Below are 7,358 nucleotides of genomic sequence, written 5' to 3' on the forward strand. Positions count from 1 at the left end.
ATTGTCCCAGGTCAAAGAAGTCAGTGCCTTCTAGAACATGTATGGCAGTTCTAGACAGTCATCAGGACCCCATAATTACTCTGTCTTTCTGCTCTGCCATATTTAGGGTTTGGCTTCTACCCTCAAGGTCCCCAAATGGTGCCTGGAGTGCCAGCTATCATGTATATGTTCTAGGCAGGGAAAAGAACACAGGTTAGAAAGGCACATACTGGGATTTTTTTTTTCACATGGATTGGCCTTTTTGGAGCCCTCCTGAAAGTCTTGGCCAGTAGCTTCTACCTGCACCTCACCGGCCATCCATATTTGCTAGAGAAGCTGGAAAAGGGGGTCTCCTGGCTGCTCACCCAGCCACCTTGAATCAACTCAGAGTCTGTTACTAAGACAGAAGCAGAGCATGGACACTGGGCAGGCACTCAGCAGGCTCTTGCTCGGAATTCAATCCCAGTTTTCCTTTCCCTTGTTTGGGATATTGAGGAACAAGGAACTCTCTAACTTAGCAGTAGCTCAAAGCAAGTAAGCATGATTTCTGGAACCAAGTGTTTTCCATGGCGTATTTGCTAATGTGATTGGTGCTTCTCCTTCATTCTAGATAAGCTGTGAATGCTTGGGAAGGGTGCACAGGCCTTTCCTTAGGAGCAACAGGCACACATGACAGCCTGTCCCCCTCCTGTGCTCTCTGACATAAGGAAAGGTTCCATTACCTGGCAGTGTCAGATGGTCTCCAGCTCTGTGGGGGGAGTTTGTTCATGAGTCTTGGGCAGGTTCCAGAAGCAGGCCCTGAGACAAGTATTTGTGTGCAGGTGGTTGATTAAGGAATCCTCCCGAGGTCATGGCAAGGGAGAGGAGAAGGGGAGCAGGACAGGGAAGGGAAATCATTTGAGCCAGATGTGATTTCAGGAGAAGCCCAGCTTCAGCCCGACTCTGTAGGGAGCTCCAGGCAAGGGAGCCGGGCCCTCAGACTTCTGCCCTGGTCAGGCATTAGCTGAAAATGCCTGGGGCAGGGGAGGAGGGATAGACTCCCAGGTGCTCCTGCTCTCTGCCTGTATGGGAGAAGCAGCTCCTCACAAGTGTGTGCCACAAGGAGAGGACGCTGTGCAGCCCAGATGCTGGGAGATGGGGGCACAGATCTGATAAGAGGAACTTAGGGGGTATGGGCTGAACAATAACAGCTTCCACTGCATCCTGTGCCTCTTTTATACCCACAACTCCCTGAGAGGTCAGATGGGAAAACTGAGGCTAGAGGAAGGAAAGTAATTTGTTCAAGTGTCAGAGCTGGGATTCTAATGCAAACCAGATGGCACCACAGACTCAGGAGTTATGGCTAAAGCTTACATTCCTTCCTTGTATATTCAGTAAACCAACAAGCATTTGCTGAATGCCTATTGTATACAAAGCCCTGAGTTTCTGAGCCCTCCAGCTGGGAAACTGTCTGCCCAAGGAGCTCCTGGGTGTCACCATTGTTGTGGGAAGTCAGGAACCCCAAATGGAGGGACCAGCTGAAGCCATGGCAGAACATAAATTGTGAAGATTTCATGGACATTTATTAGTTCCCCAAATTAATACCTTTATAATTTCTTATGCCTGTCTTTACTGCAGTCTCTGAACATAAATTGTGAAGATTTCATAGACACTTATCACTTCCCCAATCAATACCCTTGTGATTTCTTATGCCTGTCTTTACTTTAATCTCTTAATCCTGTCATCTCGTAAGCTGAGGAGGATGTATGTCGCCTTAGGACCCTGTGATGATTGCATTAACTGCACAAATTGTAGAGCATGTGTGTTTGAACAATATGAAATCTGGGCACTTGAAAAAAGAACAGGATAACAGCAATGTTCAGGGAACAAGAGAGATAACCTTAAACTCCGACCGCTGGTGAGCCGGGTGGAACAGAGCCATATTCCTCTTCTTTCAAAAGCAAATGGGAGAAATATCACTGAATTCTTTTTCTCAGCAAGGAACATCCCTGAGAAAGAGAATGCGTCCCTGAGGGTAGGCCTCTGAAATGGCTGCTTCGGTGGGCAGCCGTCTTTTATGGTCAAGCTGTAGGGATGAAATAAGCCCCAGTCTCCCATAGCACTCCCAGGCTTATTAGGATGAGGAAATTCCCGCCTAATAAATTTTGGTCAGACCGGTTGTCTGCTCTCAAACCCTGTCTCCCGATAAGATGTTATCAATGACAATGCGTGCCCGAAACTTCATTAGCAATTTTAATTTTGCCCCGGTCCTGTGGTCCTGTGATCTGGCCCTGTTTCCATTTGCCTTGTGATATTCTATTACCTTGTGAAGCACGTGACCTCTGTGACCCACACCCTATTCGTACACTCCCTCCCTTTTTGAAAATCACTAATAAAAACTTGCTGGTTTTGCGGCTCGGGGGGCATCATGGAACCTGCCGACGTGTGATGTCTCCCCCGGACACCCAGCTTTAAAATTTCTCTTTTGTACTCTGTCCCTTTATTTCTCAGACCAGCTGACACTTAAGGAAAATAGAAAAGAAACTACATGAAATATTGGGGGTGAATTTCACCCAATATCTGGCTGAATTTCCCCCGATACACCATCTCACAGGGTGAGTGCAGACAGAGACAATGGTTTTGTCTTCCTGGCTGTCACCAGGAGACAAGCCATCGAAGATGTAATCAAAGTGAGTGGCTGCATCAACATGGGACTCCTGAGGCAGCTCACAGGAAGACCAGGGAGGCCTGAGAGAAGACAGGCTGGGACACCTGTGGTTTGACCCTGGCATTGTCCAGCTGGGACAAGTTTCTCCTCAGAGTGAGAGAGGTGAGTCACCAGCTGAATTTGAGAAAGTGCCCTGGGAGAGCCTTTGGGTCCCATCACAGCACAGGTGGGGCTCAAGGGGCACTGAGCTCAGAGCCCCCAAATCCCTGCTGTACTGGGATGATACCACTCACTGGTTGTGTGACCTTGGGAAGTCAATGAACCTCTCTGGGCCTCCGTGTCCTCACCTGTAAAATGGGATGAGACTCCACAGGTGGTGAGGGTTCAGTGATCCATCAAAGCAGATCTGGCATGCAGGAAGCACTTTCTTCTGATGTCGAGGCTGGTTCCAGTGGTGGGCCACACTGTCTGGAGCTGAGGGCCCTTCCTTCCTGGCCTTGGGCAAGTGCACAGCCATCGCCTCACCTCAGTCATGACGTCCCCACCTGGGGTTCTGTTCCCCCAGAGCTTGGCTCTCCTGCCTCTGACACCAGTGTGTCTTTGTGGCAGATGGCTTGGGCCTCCCTACACATTCATAAAGACAAATGCTAAATACAATAACTTTATATTAACTAGATAATGTTTATCAATATAAATATATAAATTAACATGGGTAATAAAATCATAATCAATACTGTTAGGTAGTGTTTCCTGAGTGCCTTCGATGTTCTGGACCCTGTGCTGAAGAAGCACTTTCCACGGATCTTCCCACTTCCTCCGCACACCATGCGTGTGTGAGGTGGGTACATCATGATCCCACCTTCCAGATGAGGGAACTGAGGCCCAGGGAGGCCCCACCAGCTCTCTGGTTGCAGAGTGGTTCCTGGTGCAGGCCAGGCACTCTCACCAAGATGCCTGCACTCTTTGCTGCCTTTCCCAGGGATCAGGGCCACACAGCTGAGGGTCCCCTCCAAGGTGGCATCTTGGGCCCGGTGTCTGGCCCTCTCAGGGCCTGGAAATCCTGTTGCCCCCAGCCCAGTAGCCCTGGGGACTTGTGAAGCCCACTGTGCCATGCTGCAGGTGGGTGGGGCACTGGCAAGGCACAGTGGGCACTGTGGTGTGACTTTGGAGCACTTCATTTTCTCCCCCCTAAATGAGACAGGATCTTGCTCTGTTGCCCAGGCTAGAATGAAGTGGTGCAATTATAACTCACTGTGGCCTGGACCTTCTGGGTTCAAGTGATCCCCTTCAACCACCAGCCTCCTCGGTAGCTGGGACCACAGGCCCATGCCACCTTGCCTGACTAATTTTTTAATTTTTGGTAGAGATGGAGTCTCGCCATGTTGCCCAGGCTTCATGTCATTTTCTGAACCTGTTTCCTTCCCGCCTTAAAAATGGAGCAAACAACCCCTCATAGGAACCAGTGTCCTCTACTCCTGTGCTTTCTGGGGCGTCTTGCCCAAGCTCCCTGGGAGCCTGACCCTCAGAACCCGGGTTTGCTGCAGGGCCCACACCCAGCACCAAGCCCTCAGCCCAGCACTTAGCAGTGGCTGAGGAACGATAGCCGAGCAGAGAAGGAATGGACGTGTGAGTGCCAGTGAGTGCTCTGTTCCACAGGAGGCTGCAGCCGCCTCGGTGCCAAGGGACAAGCTATTCCCTGGTGTTTGCTTCCCAGTATTCTGGGAAGCATTCAGCTGCAGACAGCAGCCTGGGGAAAGTGCGGCCTGACTGCCCCCACCCCTGGCCTCATGCTGGCACAGCAGGGCCAGGGGCAAAGGGTGGGAAGATGGGGGTATCTGTGGCCAGGTCTCCCAGGTTGGCTGTGGGTGCTCATCAGGCTCCCAGTGGGTGCTCCCAGTAGGTCTCTTTGTGCTCTGGTCACTTCCTGCCTGTGGGATACTGCTGGGCCTGGACCAGCACTGCCCACAGCCAGCAGGGCCCTGGTTCACCCCCATGGGCCTTGAGGTGCTGAGCACTGATGCCACAGGGTGGTGCCAAGACACCTTCTGGAGAGGACCCGGAAGGCCTGGCCCAGGGTCGGGGCCTTGGTGCTGTGGTCCCTGCCCAGGGGATGCCTGGCTGGTGCAGGGCAAGAGGGAGGTGGTCCTGGAGGCAGTGCTGCCTTGATCTACCCACAGGAGTGCTCTGGACAGGGGTCCTGTGCATGTGGGATCGGGGTCCCCCAGGCCCCATCTGCCCCCTCGTGCCCTGTGGCATCAAGCAGTTGTCTTAGTCACTGTGATGTCTGCATCCTCCTCTGTGAAACGGGGTGTGACGGGACTCCCTCTTGGGCTCCTGAGATCCTGGCATGTGTCGCGCTGTGTGAGGTGCAGTTCTAGGCCCTCTACCTTCACTGGACCTAGGTAGCCTCCTACCAAAGGAGGATGAGAAGACACAGAGAGGCCGAGCAATTGCCTGAGGTCACTCAGCTGCTCAGTGGATTGGAGCTGATGATGAGATGAAATCTTTGGGAGGCAGTAAATGTATTTTGCCTTTAGGGAGAATATGAACATTTGAAATTTAGAGGGAACTGTATGGTAGGTGATATGAAGATCTCTTTTAAGATTTTTCTTCCATGGTAAACAATTACCATGCTGTAGGGAAGGCTGCATGCCATAGAATGGTGGGCAGCCTCTAGGAGTTGAGAACAACTCTCCACTGACAGGCAAAAAGAAACCAGAATCTTCAGTCCTGTAACTACAGGAACTGAATTCTGACAAAAAGCATTGAGCTTGGAAAATGACCTGAAATAAAATAACAGCCCTGCATCCAACTTGGAAAGGAAAACCTCAAATTCTCTTTGTTTACAGATGATACAATCTTCTATTTGGAGAAACCTAAAGACTCCACCAGAAAACTATTAGAATAGTTAAACAAATTTAGTTAAGTTACAGGATACAGAATTAACATACAAAAATCAGTAGTATTTCTCTATGTCAACAGTGAACAATCTAAAAAAGAAATTAAGAAAGAAATCCCATTAACGATAGATATAAATAAAACAAAACACTTAGGAGTAAACTTAACCAAAGAAGTGAAAGATCTCTACAAAGAAAACTATAAAGCACTGATGCAGGAAATTGAAGAGAACACACACAATTGACATATATTCCATGTTCACAGATCGGAAGAATCAATATTGTTAAAATGTCTATACTATCCAAAGCAATCTACAGATTCAATGCAATCCCTATCAAAATACCAATGACATTCTTCACAGAAGTAGAAAAAATAATCCAAATTGAACCACAAAAGACCCAGAATAGCCAAAGCTACCGTAACCAAAAAGAACAAAATTGGAGGCATCACATTACCTGACTTCAAGTTATACTACAGAACTATAGTAATCAAAACAGCAATGGACTGGCATAAAAACAGACACATAGACCAATGGAAAAGAATAGAGAACCCAGAAATAAATCCCCACGCCCCTGGGCACTTTCCTGTCTCTCCTTGTGTTCAGGGGTGGCTGCTGCTCTGAGAACATTAGAACTGAGAAGAGAGATGGAGCCACGTGCGTTCTTGGTGAGCATTATTCTACACTTTTGGACCCAAGTTAATCCTCCTTATTCACTGTGGCATCACCTAAGCATTGCCCTGTGACTGCTGCTAAAGAACTTCTCACCGGAGGCAGGCAGTGGCCCTGGGCACTGCCCCTTGCATTAGGTTTTGTGTTTGATGTGCTCTTGTGAATTTACTTTGTTAGAACAAAATATTTCCATGATGGGCTTGGGAATCTCTTCCTTTAGCTCCCAATCTGCTATGAAATTCAGGAAACCATTTTTCCTATTTCCTAGTACCCTGCTTTGTAGGTGTTGATTGTTTCAAAGTGTGTCTGACCACTGAGGTGACCACCCCCTGGGTGACCCCAGACTCATTCACACCAGTGTATGAAAAATCACCTGCATTTCTGAGATGCTGGCTGCCCATTCAGTGCTTCACAGGAAGACACATGGGCTTTCCCTCTTCAGATGCCTGAAGGGAGCGCTTTGAGCTGAGTGGTACATAACCTCCCTCCAGCCCCGGGGCCCTCCGTGGACCTGGGCTCCCTGGCAGGCACTAGAACCTCCCTAGATGTTCCCTCCTGCCAGCACCACTGCAACATATAGACCCAAGTGTGATTTATTTTGGCTTGGTGTGTATGCTTTTCCTTGTGTCAAACTGCTGTTCTTTTGACAATTCAGGAGACTGTTTTTTTTTACTATAACTTTGAAAACAAAAATTGTAACAAAAACATTCCCATGACTGTGCTGTGGCTGGAGATTTTATTACAACATATTTACACCTTCCTTTTCCCTCTCATTTTCAGGGGCTGTTTCAGGACTCCTCCTCCTCCCCTAATAACTTGAGTCTTTCCTATGTCATAATAAAGCTACATTTTCTTCTGAAAACTGGCAGGTTCTCCCTTCCTCACACAAGCAGCCAAAGAGAGGGTGGCAGGAGGGAGAAGAGCAGCCAGGGCACACCGGCCTGCTTGGGGGCATCCCTGGTCTGAGTCAGTGGCCAGAGCTGCAGCCCGGCTTTGTGCCTAAAGTCTTGTCTGGGTGTCAGGAAGGCCACGCACTCAAATTTCATCCCTTTTTGTGACTGGTCTGCTGCTGGTTGACCCTCGTTCCTCCTTTTTTGGGCAGGAAGGTGACATCCAGGATTCAGGTCAGCCTTCCGATGGGTGTGCATGAAAGTCACCTGAGGC

General features: G+C 49.2%; 1 long non-coding RNA gene across 1 annotated transcript; it reads left to right on the forward strand.

Moving 5' to 3' along the window:
• Positions 1-1,324: 1,324 nt before the first annotated feature.
• On the forward strand, positions 1,325-7,052 carry LOC134760465 (uncharacterized). The gene is made up of 3 exons (XR_010137946.1): positions 1,325-2,788; positions 6,129-6,190; positions 6,975-7,052. It is a non-coding gene; the product is annotated as an uncharacterized LOC134760465 (long non-coding RNA).
• Positions 7,053-7,358: the final 306 nt, after the last annotated feature.

This window comes from Pongo abelii, chromosome 19 (assembly GCF_028885655.2).
Source record: "Pongo abelii isolate AG06213 chromosome 19, NHGRI_mPonAbe1-v2.0_pri, whole genome shotgun sequence".
In the NCBI taxonomy this organism is placed as follows: domain Eukaryota; kingdom Metazoa; phylum Chordata; class Mammalia; order Primates; family Hominidae; genus Pongo; species Pongo abelii.